The 17,889-nt window shown below is 53.0% G+C and overlaps 1 protein-coding gene across 5 annotated transcripts in view; it reads right to left on the reverse strand.

Moving 5' to 3' along the window:
* The window catches only part of COL16A1 (collagen type XVI alpha 1 chain), a 47,780-nt gene extending 45,898 nt beyond the window's left edge, over positions 1-1,882 (reverse strand). For 2 of the 5 annotated variants that reach the window (XM_081144196.1, XM_081144194.1), the window contains exon 1: positions 1,294-1,880. The gene's annotated coding sequence lies outside the window, so the exon portion shown is untranslated. Of the gene's footprint in view, positions 1-1,293 lie in introns of all 5 variants that reach the window. The other 3 variants (XM_081144195.1, XM_081144193.1, XM_081144192.1) reach the window with 3 other exon arrangements.
* Between the last annotated feature and the right edge of the window lie 16,007 nt (positions 1,883-17,889).

Here is a 17,889-nt window from a genome sequence, read left to right on the forward strand (position 1 = left end):
TGGCTGTGCCAGTGGAGAGTTGCTGGATTGAGGAGAGATCTAGAGGGCCCTAGAAGGCCAGGTCGATTGGGATAGTGAGGGGGCTTGAGGCAGAGTGTATTTACCGATACACTTGGAAGTATTTCAATATTTTATCAGCCTGTGCACTGTATTCATATATACTAGCCTGGTACCTGGCTAGCTGCACCCAGCTCACCCAGGAGGCCCTGCTAGTCACCCACAAGGTCAGGGGCTGACCACTGGGCTGAGTCTCCTGGCAGGCATCACAGGGTTGTATATGCGCCAAGGAAGCCTCCCCCATGGGTACAGTGGCGGGAGAGCAGGTCGCTGGGGCTCAGGACCTTGTTGCAAACCTCTAGTGCTGATGGATGCTCATCTTTTAGTTTTATTAAACCCTGGATGGATGGACCCAGATAAATCAATGCGGGCTCAGCAAGCAGCCAGCAGAGCCATACATCATCCAGCCTCCTCCGAGACAGGCAGCTCATACACACACATGCAGAGTCATGCATGTGTCAGCATGACACACAGATATATACAGGCACATATATGCCAGTGTATGCCTATAAGCCTACCTGCACACAGGCATGCCCACAGAAATCCATGTTCACCGACATACCCAGACACAACAGCTTGGACATACACACGTGCACACAGCTAGCCTATGAATGGCCTTCCTGGTGGGAAGTTCTTATGCAAGTCTGACCTCATTCCCTCCAGCTGTAATGGAATTGTGTTTCTCCTTCCTCAGCCCTGGATAGGCAATGAGAACAGAAAGGACCCCCTACCCTCAATATATTTGGAGATAGGACCCCAACCCCCTTCTTCCTGGGGCAGAAGTGTTCTCCTACCTTATTAATCATCCCCCATACTAGCTGTGTATGAGTCCTGTCTCTCAAACCCTATCCTGGCCTCCCCCTCCAGCCAATCAATGGAAAGGCTGCCAACTGTTTGAGACGTGTGAATGCATGTGGAGGCGTGAACACTGATGTTCTGTGTCCCCTTCCCACTCCCAATATCTGGCCTCCACCCACCTGGCCCCAGCCAAAGCAGGGGGTTACAAGGGATAGAAGGGGAGAAGCTTCCAAGGAGATGATCCCACCCCTATACAAAGGCACAGATTTGTGGGCAGGGAGTCAGAACTGGGACTGAGTTTAGAGCTCATCCTCCTATAGAGAAGGCAACTGAGATCCAGAGAGGGAAAGCCACTTGCCCCAGGTCACACAGCAAGTCAGGGCAGAAGGGGCCCTTCAGCCCAGAGCCAGGAAGCAGTCCCCTCCACCCCCTACTTACCGTGGCCGGAGATCTCCCTACCTCACTGAGTACTCCAGGCAGCCCAGTGCAGCCAGCCTGGGGAAGCAGGGCCTGGGTTCCTCAGGCCCACTGAGGAATCCTTGGTCACTTCTGGCTGTCCTCAGGTCCCCAGTTTCCCGGGTGCTGAACTCCTGGGGCTAAATGCTGCCCAGCTCAGGGGCCTGGCCTGCTGGGACTGGCGGGACTGCCGGCCACTCCGGGTGGGGGAAAAGGGGGAGGTTCCAGGGGGGCTGGGGACTAGCCAGGGCTGCTAATGGAACACAGCTGGACCCGCCCGCCAGGCAGGAGGAGGGCGGGAGGGCCAGGAGGGGGCTCGGCAGCGGCAGAGGCGCGGACACACAGCCGTTCTCGGCCTGGCCGTCCTCCCGGGCCCGCCCTCCCAGTTCCCGCCAGGTGAGCCGTCAGCCAGCCGGCAAGGCGGGACCCTGCGTGCCCGGAGCTGCCCCGCAAGGGGGCTCTGGGGGCAGGTGGGTGGGCGAGGAGGCCGGCCCTTTAAGAGCCAGGCCTGGGGCTGGAAGGGCCTCGCCTGTGCCACCCCTTCCCTGGCTGGGCCTCCAGATGGCTGGGGTATCGGGCTGGAAACCCTCCTCCCCACTTCCACAGCACCCGTGACGTGGCTGCTGCCCAAGCCTCCCCGGTCAGCTTTTGCCAGTTTCTCAGCCTAACATTTCCAGTTAGTCTGTTTCTAGGTCTTTTTGAATTGGGGGGAGGTGCTGCCCCCCCCCCCAGGAAGGGGAGTTTAAATTAACCCCTTCTGCCCTGGCCCCTTTCCCTCATTCTTTCTTACTCCAGGATTTTAGAAGGGTTCCAATCCCTGTTCTCCGCTCTGTGGCTTCAAACATACTGTTTAACTCTGACTCCATTTCTCATCTGGAACATAGAACAATGACCTATATGCCTTACAGGGCTGCTGTGAGCAGGAAACGAGTTAAAGTCTGTAAAAATGCTTACTGCTGGGTCTGGCACAAAAGAGGAGCTCAATAAATATTCACTGTTAGGATCATTATTATTGCGAACCAGGCAGGAGGTGGGGGCGGGGTGGGGCTGAGGCTGGGATTCAAGCCTTTACCCAGTGATGGAGAGGCGTTGCTTTATACTCAGGGTCCGAGGACGCAAGAATTGAGGTTGGATGAAAGACTGGACTTCTGAGGAGAAAGGAGCAGGTAATATATCCAGCTCTGTCCAGAGGCAGGGGAATTATCAAGGTGACCCTCCCAAGGGTCTCCCTCTGGAGGCAGCAAATGTCTGGGCCCCAAGGCTGAGGAGCTACAGAGAAGAAGGTTCAAGAGTCCCATGAGTGGTAGGAATGGGTGTGGGGGTGAGGGGAGGCAACTGGAGTGCTCTGGGTTTGGGGGGCTCCTGTAGAAGCAACATGGTGGGGCCTGGGCCCTATGGCCCCATCTAACCCAGGATTTCCCGCCTCCAGAACCAGAGGTGCTGAGTCAGCGGAAACCCCAACCACGGCCACGGAGGCGCCCGGGCTGTGGTCCCTGCACGGAGCCGGCCCAGATGTGGCTACGACAGTGGTGGAGCCTGGGGATCGCTGAGCTCAGCAGGCGGGAAGTGGAGGGGGTTGCTCTTTCTGGGTTCTCTGGCCTGAGGAGTGGGTATAGGGAGCCTGGCCATAGGGAGCTGCCCCAGTGGTGGGCACTTGGGAAATAACAGGCAACACAGCTAGGTCAGGCTGTGTGTTAGGAACGTCACACAGGCTAGCCCCTTTAATCCTCACACCCACCCCAGCAAGGAGACTTCTACTCTCATCCCCACTTTACAGATAGGGAAACCTGGGACATAGGAACCACAACTTGCCCAGGATCACATGGTTAGTGGGTAGTTGGGCAGGACCTATGCCCAGTTAGCCTGGACTCACAGCACAAGTTTTTAACCCATGTACCATGCTGGGCAATTCCTACCCTTCCCCCACTCATACCCCTAGACTCTCCCAGGGAGGAGGGGATGACTGAACCCAGAGCTGGAGGGACCTTCCCACAGCACCCCAAGGTACTCACCAAAACAGCCAAGCCTGGGGTGCATGCTAGACCTAGATACACTATCATATACACAGTCTGGAAATGTGCCCATGCCCCTTCCTCCCTCGGACACATGTGTACATACATCCAGAAGTATGCAGTCAGATATGCTCTCTCATGACACATGTGCGTAGACTCCATTTATACGTGTAGGCGCTTATGTTCACACACAGACACATGCATACACATAATACTACTCCACATAAGCAGACATTCAGAGACACAAAGTCAAACCCAGGTGCATAATTCTCAGAAGGCTTGCACACAGCACTGCAGGTACTTGGATATACACACATGCAGGTACACACAGACATGTACATGTACAAACAGACCCACAGAAACACACATATGTGTCCACAGGGATAATTACTCATATATGCAAGCAGAGATACCCACAGACCTACAGTACATACATAGGTGCCCACACAGACACAGGTGGCTCTCGTAGAACCCCCACTCAGACATGCACACATGTACACACATGTATGCCTGCAGTGAGGCTGACACATTACATGCATTCAGCCCCAGAAAGCCCTGCACGCCAGCAAGCAGGGTATCTGTGGTGCTGGGCTCAGTGCCTTCACTGATGGCATTGTCACAAGGTAATCAACACTGCTAATCGCCACCAGCTGCCCCAGAGCCTGCCTGCCACTGCCGGGTGGGGCTTCCAAGGCCTCCTGGGCCTGGAGTAGTATGCCCAGATGTCAGCAGTGCCCAAGGGCCAACCCACCATACTGTCCCAGCTGGCCACTGGGGAATCCCTGTCTGGCAGCAGCAGCACCTAGGGCTGGGAGACAATGAAGAGCCAAGACAGGGCCTGGTCCCAGAACAACCCCAGAAGCCCCCATCCAGCCAAGCAGAGGTGATCTGAAGCCTCATATGCACACTACACACCTGGTCCCACACATACACACACACAGAGGCACATCACACATTTAAAACAGACCTCTTTGTTATTTCCCCACAGATCTGTTTCTCTCTGTCTATCTCATTCTACAAAATGCCACCATAATTCATTTGGATGTTCAGTCTAAAAACCTAGTCATCATTGGCTCCTTCCTTTCCTCCACCCCCCTGCCATCCTATCAATTCTACCCCAAAATATAGCCCGCATCCGCCCACTTCTTCCTAAGCCATCGCCCTCTTTGCCCAGATTGTTGCAGGAGCTTCCCAGCCTCCACTTCCCACCCAGCGGCCAGCAAGACCTCTCCCAACCTGTAACTGTAGATTTCAGTCTTCTGCTTCAATCCTCCAGGTCTCATTTCACCCACAATATAAGCCAAAATCTTTCCCTTGGCCTTACCAAGTCCTTCATGGTCTGGCCTCTGCCTTCCTGTCCATACCTCACCCCAGAAGCTGCGGCCCCACTGGCTTCCTTCTCAGACCTGAATTTGCCAAACTGGTTTTCTCCACAGGGCTTTTGCACCAACTCTTCCCTCCTCCTGGAAGGATTTGTTCCTGATCTTTGCTAGGCTGGCTCTTTGACAGGTCTCACTTCATAAGTCACCTCCCCACAGTGGCCTTCCCTGACCACCAGATTGAGAGGATCCCTAAGTAGCTTCTTATCACATGACTCTGTTTTAAATCTCTGCCTAGCTCTGTCATGTGTATTGTCCTCTGCTAATAAACAAGAGGCTCCATGCGGGACCCTATCCACTGGTACTCACTGCCCTACAGCTGAGCCTGGCACCCCACAGGCACCCACTGGGGAATTTAGTGGACAAATGTACATGAGCACTGTCCACGGTCTGAGCTCAGACACAGACGTGCACCCACAGGAGATGTGACGTGCAAGCACACACATGAATATGCAGCCCTGGCTGGCATGCTCAGTGGTTAGAGTGTTGGTCTGAGCACCAAAGGGTCACGGGTTCGATTCCCAGTCAAGAGCACATAACCGGGTTGCAGGTTCAATCCCCGGCTCCGGTCAGGGGTCATGAGGTAGGCAACCAATCGATGTTCTCTCTCACATTGACGTATCTCTCTCTTTCCCCTTCCCTCCTTTCCTTCCACTCTCTCTAAAAATCAATGGAAAACATATCTTTGGGTGAGGATTAACCAAAACAAAAAACAAAAAATAGGAATGTACACGTGTGCGGAGATATAGACGCACACAGCGTCTGGGCCACAGAGAAGAGACTGAGAACAGAGACCAAGGTGTCTGCCCACCTTTGGTTTCTCTGGGTGTCTTTGGCCTGTCTCCTGACACCAGTGTCTCACCATTCCTGTCCTCTTTTCTCTGTGTCTGTGTCAGATTGCTGGTTCTCCAGCTCTCTCCTCCCTCTCTGTGATTTGGCCCCTCTCCAGCACTCTCTTGCTTTTGTCTCTCTGTTTTTAACTCCCTTTTCCCTCTGTTTTTGGATCTGTGTCTCTAACTCTGCATCTCTATCTCTCTGTGTCTCTGTGTGGTCTTTTGCTCACACTTCCCGTGTCTTTTTGTCCCGTCTCCTGTCTCTCTTTGCTTCTCTCCACCATGTCTGTCTCTGTGTCTGCCTGTGTCTGTTTCTGGCTCTGTATCTCTGACTCTCTGACTCTGTCTCGTCCTGCCTCCCTCTCTCTCGTGGCCCTAAACCAGCGCTGCCACCCTGTCTCATGGCTGTCTGCACCCCTGCGGCAGGGAGACCCATCATTCACCTCTGATGGCAACTTTATGGTCTCAGCGGGCCAGCCGGTGTGCCGCTCGCTGGTGCCCACCTTCCCTGCGGGCCATGGTGAGCTCCATACCCTTGGCCCTGGCAACATTGGCCTTGGCAACATTTTTAGATGCCCAACTGGGGCATCCCAGTTCAGTAGCCCATGGCACCAAGCAACTGCTTGGTTTGGTCACCGTGGTGCTTCTGGAGAGGTAGCTCAGACTCTTGACGGGCACTGCTGTAGATGTGGCAATGGCCAAGTAGGTATACACTGGAGGAAGAAGGGAGAACACTCTAGGCATCCTGGACCCCAGCTTGGTTGTCCCCTGGCTCTGCCCACCTGTTCTGAGGGGCCTGTGGAGAGGTGACAGGCACAAGAGTCCTGATTCCAGTCCTACCTCCACCCACTGTGTGACCCTGGGCCCAGCCTGCCCACCATCCCATGGGGTAAACTGTAGGATCCCATGTTAATCCACCTAGTGTGGTAAAGCACCTAAAAGCACCTTGCCTGATTACCTCAGGAGTTCTCAGCGGGGGCATTGCTTCCCAGAGGACATTTGGCAACATCAGGAGACATTTTTAGTTGTTAGAACTTGGGGGTGGGGCTGCTAGCATCTAGAGGGTAGAGGTCAGGGATGCTGCTGAACATCTGGCACTGCTCAGGACAGTCCCCACAATACAGAATTATCCAACCCGAAATGTCAATAGTGCTAAGGCGGAGAAACCCTGCTTCTCAGAACTCCCACACTCTCTGCCCTCCTTTAAACTCTTAATCATACTCTGACCAGGGGTGGGGGCCATTAGAAGACACCAGAGTTTGATCTCCGCTCTGCCTTTAATAACAGCAGCTAGCATCTATTGAGCCCTCTAAAGTGCTGGCCGGCACCATACATAGAGAAACTCATTTCAGTCTCACAATAACCGTAGGAGGCCCAGGCACTCTTCCGATCCCCATTCTCAGCACGAGGAAGCAGGCAGAGAGAAGAGTAATCGACTCTGGGCCACACAGCTGGCAAGGACGGAGCTGGATTTGGACTGGTCGTTTAGGGACAGACCCACAGGGCAGCATCCTCCCTGGGAAAGAGTCCACACAGAAGAGATCTGGACAAGTCCTTTTCCCTCTGGCAACCTTTATTTTTTCATCTCTTCAAACAGGATCTACTCTCTGATTTAACCCAGCAACAATTCTAGTGAGCAGGTTCTGTTATCACCCCACTTCACAAGCGAGAAAGGCAAAAACTCAAGATTTAAGCCTCAGGTCATAGGGCTGGGAAGTGGTGGGGCAGAGATTTGAACTCAGCTCTGCCTGACCCCAAGGGCTCATGACCTCAAACAGGTCACCCACAGCCCCCCAAGTACTATAAAGCAGTAGAGCATTAGTTCTTGAGCTTGGAGGACTTAAACACAGATTGTCGGGCCTCACCCCAGAGTTTCTGATTCGGTTGTTTGCTTTTTGAACAAGTTCCCGAGCAATGCTGAGAACCCCTGAGGTAGAGCATTGTGTTAGATCACCTGTACCTGGGATCAGATCCTGCCTCTGGCTCTTGCTGGCTTGAGAACTTGTGGGTATTGCTTAACCTCTTCCTCTGAAAGCAGAAATAGCAGCAATATCTATCACTTAGGGTTTGCCCACAGGATTAAAGGCAATGATAACCAAGGGAAAGCTCCTATCACGGTGCTGGCACCTAGTAAACGCTCATAAATGCTCACTGCATAGAGATCCCCAACACAGGAAACTTCTTGCACCAGACAGACTGAGAGTTCCCAGAGAACGAAGGACTAAAACTTCCCCTTCCCCTGTCTACCGGCACAGAGATGACGTCTCAGAACAAGCACAGGACGAGCAGTGGGAAGTAGCCCCCATCTGCCAAGACCTCCCAAGAGGCCTCTGTCCCTCAGGGCCTGTGGACAAAGGTGAGGGTGGAGCATAGCCTGCACTGAGGACACCCAAGCTGACATTGCCCCCAGCCTTCCTCAAGGCCCTGCCCCACCCCCAGTGATCCCCAAGGGGCAAGAGTTGGCTTCCCCAAGGCCCTGATGGGATAGTTTGTGTACCCTTACCCAAGCATCTCTTTGGCTACCAACCAACTCAAGTCAGTCCTACTGTGCTTTGGGACCTCTAGCCAATCCCTAGGCCTCTCTGGGTCTTAGTTTCTTTACCTAAAAACCAAACAAGAATTCAGCATAGTGGCTAAGGGTGGGGGCTTTCAGCCCCAGAATAACTGGGTTCGAACCCCACCTCAACCACTTGCTAGCCGTGTGACTTTTGGCAAATCGCTTCACTTCTTGCAGTGAGTTTCATTTTCCTTGTTGGTAAAACAGAATTGCCCACAGCTCACAAGGATACTGTGAGGGTTGCCTGGGATGATACATATAAAGTGCTGAGCACGGTTCCCGGAACTCACTAGATGCAGCTATTCCGTAAGTACGGTGAGAAAGTACAACCTCCCCACCACAACACCCGCAATCTGTTGGCAGGCTTCCCTCCCCGTCTGCCCCCACACCAATGTTTAGCTTTGAGACTGTCTTAACCTTCCTTCCACTGCGGGGTGAGGAAGGCAGTGGGAGCAGCCTCCCGGATGGGGTAAATCTGAACAGAAGCTTGGAAGACGGAGGGGTGCAATCAGTTATCAGCCCCTGATTCATTTGAGAGTCTTTGTGCCCTGCTAGACTGTACACCATAGAAAGAACGGCTTTTGCCACCATTTTATCCCCAGGGTCTGTGACAGAGACTAGGCACTTTATAAATATTTGCTGGATGAGTGAAAGAAGGGGCTCAGCTCCTTTAGAGGACAAACTCCTCTCCATGGAGGGCAAGCCAAGGAGTGTCCTGTGGGAGGTGTGGTGAGGAAGGGAGCATTCGGGGACTCTCAGATTATTTCCTTGCATGCAAGAGACTCAGACAGTTGGACTCGTAATTTCTTTGAATCCTGGAATCTCTGGATGGAGAGAAGCTTTTGCGGTTGCCCAACCCGTTCCTCCCAGCAGTGCCCAAGGCTGGGCTGGGGTGACCTGACAACCTAGCCCGAAAGGGAGGCTGAAGGAGAGAATGTTTGGGGTGAAACCCAACTCTTTCACCAAGGGAGAAAATAAAATCAAAGATCTGAGAGGGCCTGACTCTGGCTCTGCCACTTTCTGGTTTTATTCTCTTAGGCAAATTTCTTCACTTCTCTGAGCCCTTAGTTTCCATATATGTTAAATGGGGTGATACTGACGCCTAACCACATGGAATTTGGGGGAGGATTAAATGAGATAATATGAAACTAAGCCAAGCCCATAGTAGACACTCAAAAGCGTTCATTATTAACATTGTTATTGAGGGGGGAGAGGATAGTAATTCACCAGGGACCCTTGTCATGCACCTCACACCCCCTTCATTATTTACATAGCTGATTTCATGTAGCTTTAAGAGGTCAGTGACATTTCTGACAAATATAAGATAGGGTTTGTTTTTTCCCCGCAAAGTGACCTAAGTAGCAAATAACGCGTAAAGAAATAAAACCACCTGGAGTATTGTCAGCCTTGACCATACAGAAAAGGCCTGACTCTGGTGCAAGGATAGGTGGTTGACGATAGGAGGACAGAGCTTGGGACTGAACCGGGGTTCAAAGGCAGCGTCTGCCTTCACGCATTATTTGCCCTGAGGAGGGTCCACGTCCTTTGGCAACAAGGGAAAGCTGAACCTGGGGGCTCTTAAGCTCCTTCCATTTCCCAAGTTTGATGGTAACTGATTTGCTGAGCTGGGATTGAACCCAGGCATACTATAACTCCCAATATGTCTATGCTGTTGTTTTTTTAAAAAAATAATTTTAACCATCAGGACAATCCTAAGTATCTGTCATTATTCCCATTTTACAGGTGCATGGTTGTCATCCTCAACTTGAGCACTTTCATAAGACGACAGGCCCTGAGAAGTGTCTTGCTAATAGGCAGAGCTGGGATTTGAATCTCTGCTTTGTGATATGCCCCTTCCTCTCTTTGGTACTCAGTTTCCTCATCTGTAGAATGGGAATGTTTACTGCAGAATCTCAAAGATCCAAGTTGGGACTTTTTGCTCCTCCAAGTCCAGGTCCCCACCCAGAGAACAGCCCCTTGGGCCTGGGAGGGAGAGTAAAGGCAGGTGTAGACATGACTGTCCCGCCAAAGAAAGGGGTGGGGGTGGGGTTTGCTGTACACAGCTGCCAGACACACAAAAACAACTAAATAAATCAGGGCCAGGAACTCCTAATCCTTCCCGGCTGTGGCTGCTACTGCTCAGCTCACCGGCCTCTGGCCCCATCGCCTGGCCAGCTCCCTGACGACATGGCACAGCCAAGAGCAAAGAGTTGGGCCAAGAGCATGATGCCTGGCCGTCAAGGCGGCCTGGGCTCCAGAGAAGGGCGGAATGCCGTCCCTGCAGGGTGACTCAGGCCTCCCAGACCCCCTCCTGGGTGGGCACCGCCTGAGCCTTGGTCTATTTTTAGAGCCGGCTCCAGGCCTGAGCACTGAGGCGCAGGGAAGGGGGGCGTCGTGGGGCACAGAGCCTGACCAGCTCCTCCCGCTCCAGAGCTCAGGTCCTCCAGCTGACCGTTTAGAAAAGAAGAGAAGCACTTGGGGTGGGAGTGGGGAGTCGCAGGGCTGAGGTGCAGGCCAGATGCGTCCCTCACCCCTTTTCCCTGCCTCCCCTCATGGCCTGGCAGTTCCCGGGAGCTGGGCGCGGCCTCCCAAGAAGCGACCTCTGTAAAGCGGGGCCAGGCAGTTGGTCTGTCTGGCTATTGAACTGGGGGCCAAAGCGGGCGGGGCTCCCGGGCGACCTAAGGGGCTACGGGGTGGAAACCCAGGGAAGCTTCCAGGTTCGAGGATCCAGGCCCCGCCCCGCCGCCGGGCCCCGCCCCCATCCCCGGCCACGCCCCTGGCCCGCCTTGGGCCCCACCCAGCTCGGGGACCTCCCCTGACTCCACCCGGCCCGCCTCCTGGCTGGCTCCGCCCTGCTGGCCAACGTGGGATCTCGTCCCCAACATCTGACAGCCTGGGACCCGAGCTGGGCCTGTCTCTGGGGCTTGGGGCAGAAGTGAGATGAAGGGGCCCCCTCTCCCAGGAAGGGTGGGGAAGAAAGAGCATTTGGGGCGGGGCGGGGGGCGACAATGGCGCGGTTGATGGGGAGGCCTCTAGTCTGAAGACGAATCTGTGGGAGCCGGGCGGTCTTCCAGACCGCAGTGGCTGAGGCATCCCCGACAGGGGACACCCCTGTGTACACGGCACAGAGCGGCACCCGGAGGCACCCGGGGCAGAGGGCTCTGGACTGATGCCCCTACTACTGGACCCTAGAGGCTGAGGTGACAGTCCTGGGGTGTGGGGGCAGCTGATGGCCCCAAATACATGGGCTTGCCTGGCAAATTCGGGGACGCAGGGTCTGAGGAAGCCCAAGTGGAGGCCCATTCCACTGGGGGTGGGGGGGTGAGCGACCTGAGGATGGAAGGAGCAGCCGGTCTCCCAGCACCAGCCCTCCATCTAGTGGGAAGTTTGGGAATCTCGGGATGCAGAGGTGGGGTGTTGGGAGGGATCCACTGCACCCCCAATCCTTCCTCTCCCTGGTTGTCCCACTGGCACCTACACATCACCATCCTGCTCAGTCTGCTCCATCTCAGGGATTCACCCACATAGTCACTTGAAGATCTGCCTTCCCCTCTTCCCCCAGCCCCAAGTCCTGTCCCTTCTTCCTCTTACTTATCTATGGATAATCCCTCTCCATCACCACCACCACCGCCACGGGGCCCGATAGCTACCATCCTTTGCCTGGATTCCTGCAGCTCCTACCAGTGGCTCCCTCTTCCTCGGGTTTTACCCTCTCTCCAACTACTAGCTAACTAGTGTTTCTGGTTTAAACCAGAAACTTCTTCATTAAAATCTTTCAGTGACTTCTCATAGTCAAGATGAACTCCAAACCTTGGCTTGGGACTTAGGAGGCTCCGCCACCCAGCCCCACCTCCTTCAGTCCTAGCTATTCTCACAGGGCAACTGTCTGTTCCTCACACACCCTTGTACACTCTCACCTTGAGACCTTCACACCTGCTGTTCCCTCTTCCTGAAACACCTTTTCTTGCTATCTTCAGTGCTCAGTTTGGTAAAAACTCCCCTCCTTGGAAGGCCTTTCCTGACCCCCCAGGTGTGAGTTAGGTAGCCCCTGTCTGAGCTCCCACAAACCCCAGTGCCTCTCTGCCCCTCTGAGAGTATCATCGCCTGGGTCTCTCCTGTCTATCCACTCTGGTAGGATAATTTATTGCAATGTTAATTTTTTTCCTTTCCTCCCAGATCCAAGCTCATAGCCAAGCCCTTTGATTTCCCTAGCCTCAGGGAACTGTGTAGGGCTGAACACAAAAGCTGCTTGAAGTCTGATGGCTCATCCTGACTTGTGAAAAAGCTAACCTCTTAGAAGTGACTGTGCTAGGTGTTCCCAAGAGGTGAGGAGAAAGGGCGGCCTATGTTGGCAGAGGAAAGAGAGAGAGCAGCTAGCTGAAGAGGGAGCAGAAGTGGGGGTTCTGTGAGCAGTGGGGACCTGTGTCCAGCAGCACCTCCCCTGACAGATGACCAGAGCTGTGGGATACTGGTGGCTGTGTACCTGGGGAGCCTGGAGCCCAAGTACTGGGGTACTAGCCTCAGTGCCCCCAAGAGGCAGAGGAACAGCTGAGTTGCTGAACCTCAAGAGACCATGTGGACCAGGACAGTGGGTATCTCCGTGTGACCAATGTAGACCCAAGACAAGGCACCTCCTCCATGCTTAGACCCAGGTGGGACAGCAGGTCCTTGCACAAGCCTCTACAGGGGGCCCCAGTGATGGTTGAGATAGACTTTTTCTGCCAACTCATAGGAAAGGGCTTAGAGTGAGTCAGATTGGAGCTGATTTAACGAAAATAGAGAAATGGGGAATTTCTTGTTTGCGTGCCAAGCTTCCTACCTGCCACACCTGTCTGTTGCATTCACACTGCAGGGCTGAGATGTGTGTGCCTCATTCAGAACTGAGTCCTCAGGTCCCAGCAGGGTGCCTGGCACATAGTAAGTGCTCAAAACATATTTGTTGAATCCACTTTTCCTTGGTAACTACAGAAATCTTTCTAAAACCCAAGTCAGCTTCAGTGATTCCCCGGCAGTCCTCAAAATAAAATCCAAACCCCTATTGTGGCCCACCAGGCCCACTCTGATCAGAGCCTGCCTCCCTCACAGCCTTAGATCTGCAGCCCATCCATCCTCCCTGCATTCTCCTCTGCAGCCAAACCACACGATTTGCAATTCCCCAAACTTGCCAGATTGTTTCATGTTTCATGCCTTTGCTTACGTGGCACCCTCGCCTGGAGTGCCCTTTCCCCTTTCTCTACCTGCTGAGCTTTCAATTAGGTTTCAAAGCTCAGTGCAAATGTTTCCTTCTTTAAGCCTCCCCCTAAAGGCAGAGGAGACCCCCCCACTCATCTCTATGTCTATCTCCCTCTTTCTCCAGGCCTGTTTCCTGGACTGTGGGCTTCTCTAGTGTGGCAAGTCCCCAGTGCCCAGCACAGCACCAGGTACACATTTGGTTCTCCATAAATGCTCACTGTCCACTGAGCATTAGCCTTGACCCTCCATGGACTCATGATGTGACCTCAAGGAACCTCTCCCCTCTGTGGGCCTCAGTTTTTCTCTCTGCACAATAAGGAGAGTGAAACTCAATGGTTTCTAAGGGCCCTTCCTTCCCAGGTTGGGTTTAGAAGTGATGGCATGTAAAACATGTCACCAGTGTGCTCTGCAGGCCAGCTAAGGGCCCAGCACACTCAGACATGCAGCTACACAAGGAGCACCCATGCATAGCCACCTGGGAGCAAGGCCCTTCCTAAATGGCTGCAAATGATGCTTTCACAAAAAGTGTACATGGCACCCGGACGGTGTGGCTCAGTGGTTGAGCATCGACCCATGAACCTGGAGGTCACTGTTCAATTCCCAGTTAGGGCACATGCCTGGGGTTGTGGGCTTGATCTCTGGGGGGGTGGGCAGTGCATGAGACAGCCGGTAGATGATTCTCTCTCATCATTGATATTTCTGTCTCTCTCTCTCTCCCTTTCTTTCTCTGATTCAATAAAAACATTTTTTTTTAAAAGTATATGTGGCCTTCTGAACTTGGATGCTCCTGTCCTCCCAACCCCCATCCCCGGTCTACCATTGGCTCTGACTGAAAAATTCAGCAACAGCGGGGAGCTGCCAGTCCAGCAGCAAGTTTATATGGAAGGAATGAGCCTCCTGCATATGCATTTTCCCGAGGCCCGAATCCTATGGGGCTCTACACATGCAAGGCCCTTCCCAGGCCTACACATGCAACACCATCCCCCCTACCCACTCCGCAGGACTAGATAGCGACACAGTTAACCTGTGGCAGGCCAGAGCTTTAGCTCTGCTTCCAGGATACTCACCTTCTTGATGTCCTGTGGGAACCTTAAGCACCACATTCATTCATCATTTATTTAACAATATCTTTTAAGTTCCTAATGTACCAGGCAATGGTATATATGTCAGTGAATCTCACTCTGTTCTGCCCTCGGGCTCATAGTCTAGTAAGTGAATGTGGATGAAAACGGGCCGCATGCTAAACCTGACAAGCCCAGGGAAGGCCTGCATGGTACCTAGCAAACTCAAAGGCCTAACGTAACCACAAAGGATGGTCTGAAATGAAAACTTTTTAACTAAAAGCGGTCTATGGTAGGTAGTCTCATCCTAAGGCAATATTTTTCCTTAACAAAGATTAATTTTCACCTTAACTAAGCCGGCCCATCTGAATTTTTGCATCTTCAATAACATACCTGATTAACATGCCTTTGCAAATTGAAGTAATTTCCCCTTTTTATGGACCCCTTAAAGCACAGGCACCACAACCCCCTCATTATCATTGTTATCATGTTAATTGTTGACTGTTAACTATCCTGCACTCACCTAAGTAAAAGAAGTGTGTGTCAATCATTTACTTCATCCAATCCCAGATGTTCCCCCACCCCACCCCACCCCCACTTTGCTTCTCCCGCCTCCCTAATCTATCACCAATGGGTTTCACTTAACCTACTGAAGTCTCCTTTGATTGTCATCTATAAAGCAAGGTGCAAAACTGCCATTCTCCGGAGCATTATCTCCACCCATTGAGATTCTGCTTCTCTCAGCATGTGTCGACAGTATGGTTCAAATAAACTCACAAAAATTCTTCACAGGTGTGAATGTTTCTTACCTTAATGGGAGACAGACAGTAAAGAGGAAACTGGCCAGTGTGGCTCAGTGATTAGAGTGTAGGCCTGTGCACCGAAGGGCCACGAATTCGATTCCCAGTCAAGGGCACATATCTGGGTTGCAGGTTCAATCCCTGGCCCTGGGCAGAGTGCATGTGAGAGGCAACCAATCATTGTCTCTCTCACATTGGTGTCCCTCCCTCCCTCCCAGTTTCTCTAAACATCAATGGAAAAATACCCTCAGGTGAGGATTAACAAAAGAAAACAAAGAAGAAACACCTGGTAATTTCAGATTGGGAGAAGCAGTACTATGGAAGGATTAGAATGATGTGATAAAAAATGACTCAGAGGGGTAAGGGGTATGCAAGAAAGGCCTTTCTGAGGAGGTGGTATCAGAGCTTCAATCAAAAGATGAGGATCCAGTGAAGTAGATAATCCAGGGAAGAGCCTTTTTAAGTGGAGGGTACAACACATGCAAAGGCCCTGGGGTCAGAGAAACTATAAAACGTGTAGGAGGAGCAGAAAGGAGGCCATATGAGTAGAGCTCTATCAGTGAGAAGAGCACTGTGGAGGGGACCAAATCAGGCCCCAGCTCTTGGGCCACAGTGTAGGGCCTTAACTTTATTCTAAGAGCATTGGGAGGTTTTGGACAGAGAAAACAAAATCCATCCCTTCCCCCTGCTTCCCTCCTCCTGGGTATCCTTCCTAGAGACCATGTCTTCCTCATCTTTACCTTGTCAGTGTCCAGCTCAGAGCCTGGCGTGACTTGGAATCAGACAATGTTTACCAAATAAGTGAATGACTAAGTCAGGCTCTTCTGGTTCAAGGCTTGACTGAGTGGCTCAGAGAGGGTCAGCTGGGCCACTGAGAAGTCCTTGGGCAGCTCAGGATGGAAGTCATCTGGGCCAGATTAAGACATTTAGATGCCCTACCCATTGCAAAGAGTCTGGTGTTCCCCATACATAATTCATAATGGGAATGCTATTAATCCACGAAGAACAATACGTACACGTATGCTGAAATGCAAACAACTTCTTTTGGGGTTTTCAACTGCAAAATTCTAGATAAGGTCATCAAAGCCTAATTCCTTTTCATTTATGTGTGTGTGTACCTGTGTTGCTGCCACCTTGCCGGTGCCCCAAGCTGAACTATCTGCCCATTGGGTCGGTCACCCAGTGCTAGATGGCAGACCTGGCCCAACTGTCCCCTTGGTGATCTGGTCTTGGCTTGTGAGCTGGAAATAGTGAGGAACACCAAGGGTGCCGTGGTGGCCAGGACTGATAGTGGACAGCCCCACAATATTGTTGGCAGCTTCTCAAGGCCACACCAGATTTGGCAGCTGCTCTGTGTGAGGACCCTGAGGAACATCCCTTTGCCTCATGAAGGCTTGCCCCTGCCCAACCCTGACCCTCTGAAAACTATAAAATGACTAAGGTCCTAAGAGACTTCTCAGAAGAGGAATCAAAGGCTTAGAGAGGTTACTTAACTTGCCCAAAGTCACTCAGCATGTTGGGGATGCAGTTGCTATTTGAGCACAAGTCTGGCCCCCAAAGCAGATGCCATTCCCTTCCTGAGGGCAAATGGGCTGGGGAAGAATGCCAAGGGTCCCAGCTTACCTGCCCATATCTAGATCCACAGAACTGATAAGAACAAACGGTGGAGCTGGACACAGCCAGGCCTTGATGAGGGCCCTGCCCTTCCCCCAGCCTCTTTCACTACCCAGCTGGGCTCTAAGCCTCTAAGCTCAATGCACCCAAGATACTGTCTGGGACCTAGAGGTGGACCTTCGCCTCAAGGTCCCCATGTGGGTTCCACAGCATCACACAGGCTCAGCCCTGGCCACCCAGGAGAGGTTCCAGAAGCCTGAGCCAGCACAGCTCTTGGCTCCCACCTCTCCCCCATGGTGGTGGAATATCCCACAGGTTCGATCCTTCCCTCTATCATTCAACCCCCCACCACACCTGCTCTGTTTCCGGACCCTGCGGGGAATTAGACAGGGCCTGCCTGGGAGGAAAGTGGGCCTTCCCTCTCCACTTCACCGCACACCACTGCCGCCCCCTCCCTGTCACCTCCCTCCCAGGAGCCAAGGCTCAGGAAACTCAAACAAAGCAGATCCGTGATTCTTAGGGAGAAAGAAGCTGGGTAGCTCAGGGCAGCACTCCCACCTGCAGGCCAGTTCCCCCAAGCCAACCCCAGGCTGAGCTCTGCCTCTACTGAGTCCAGGCTCTGCCCCTGTCCCCAGTGGGTAGGAAGTGACAAATGAGCCTGAGGAAGTGGAGGGGGGTCGGTAATCGATGGCATTAACATGGTGCCCAAATTAAATATTGACTTTCTTGGTGGACTCTAGGGGCTCCTGGATTGATGGCTGGGGCTGAGCCCTGCTACCACAGGGGATGGGGACATACCAGCCTGGAGCAGGCCCGTGGGAGCTGAGGCTTTGGAGGGAGAGCTTACCTCTAAGCCTGCGGGGGGGGGGGGGGCAGAGGTGAGGGCTGCAGAGAGCCCAGGGCACCGTGTCTGTATCTCCATCTTGTGCCCGGGTGCTGCCTATGGAGCCCAGAGTGCCCTCCTCCCTCCCAGAAGGTCTGAGGTTTGGTGGAGTGTCCACCCCTATCCCCTCTGCCCCCGTTCAAGAACAGTGGCTGGCCTGCAGCCCCAAAATGAGCAGAATCAATCTCTGTGATGATTTCCATTACC

This window comes from Miniopterus schreibersii, assembly GCF_964146895.1.
Source record: "Miniopterus schreibersii genome assembly, chromosome: 8".
Lineage (NCBI taxonomy): Eukaryota > Metazoa > Chordata > Mammalia > Chiroptera > Miniopteridae > Miniopterus > Miniopterus schreibersii.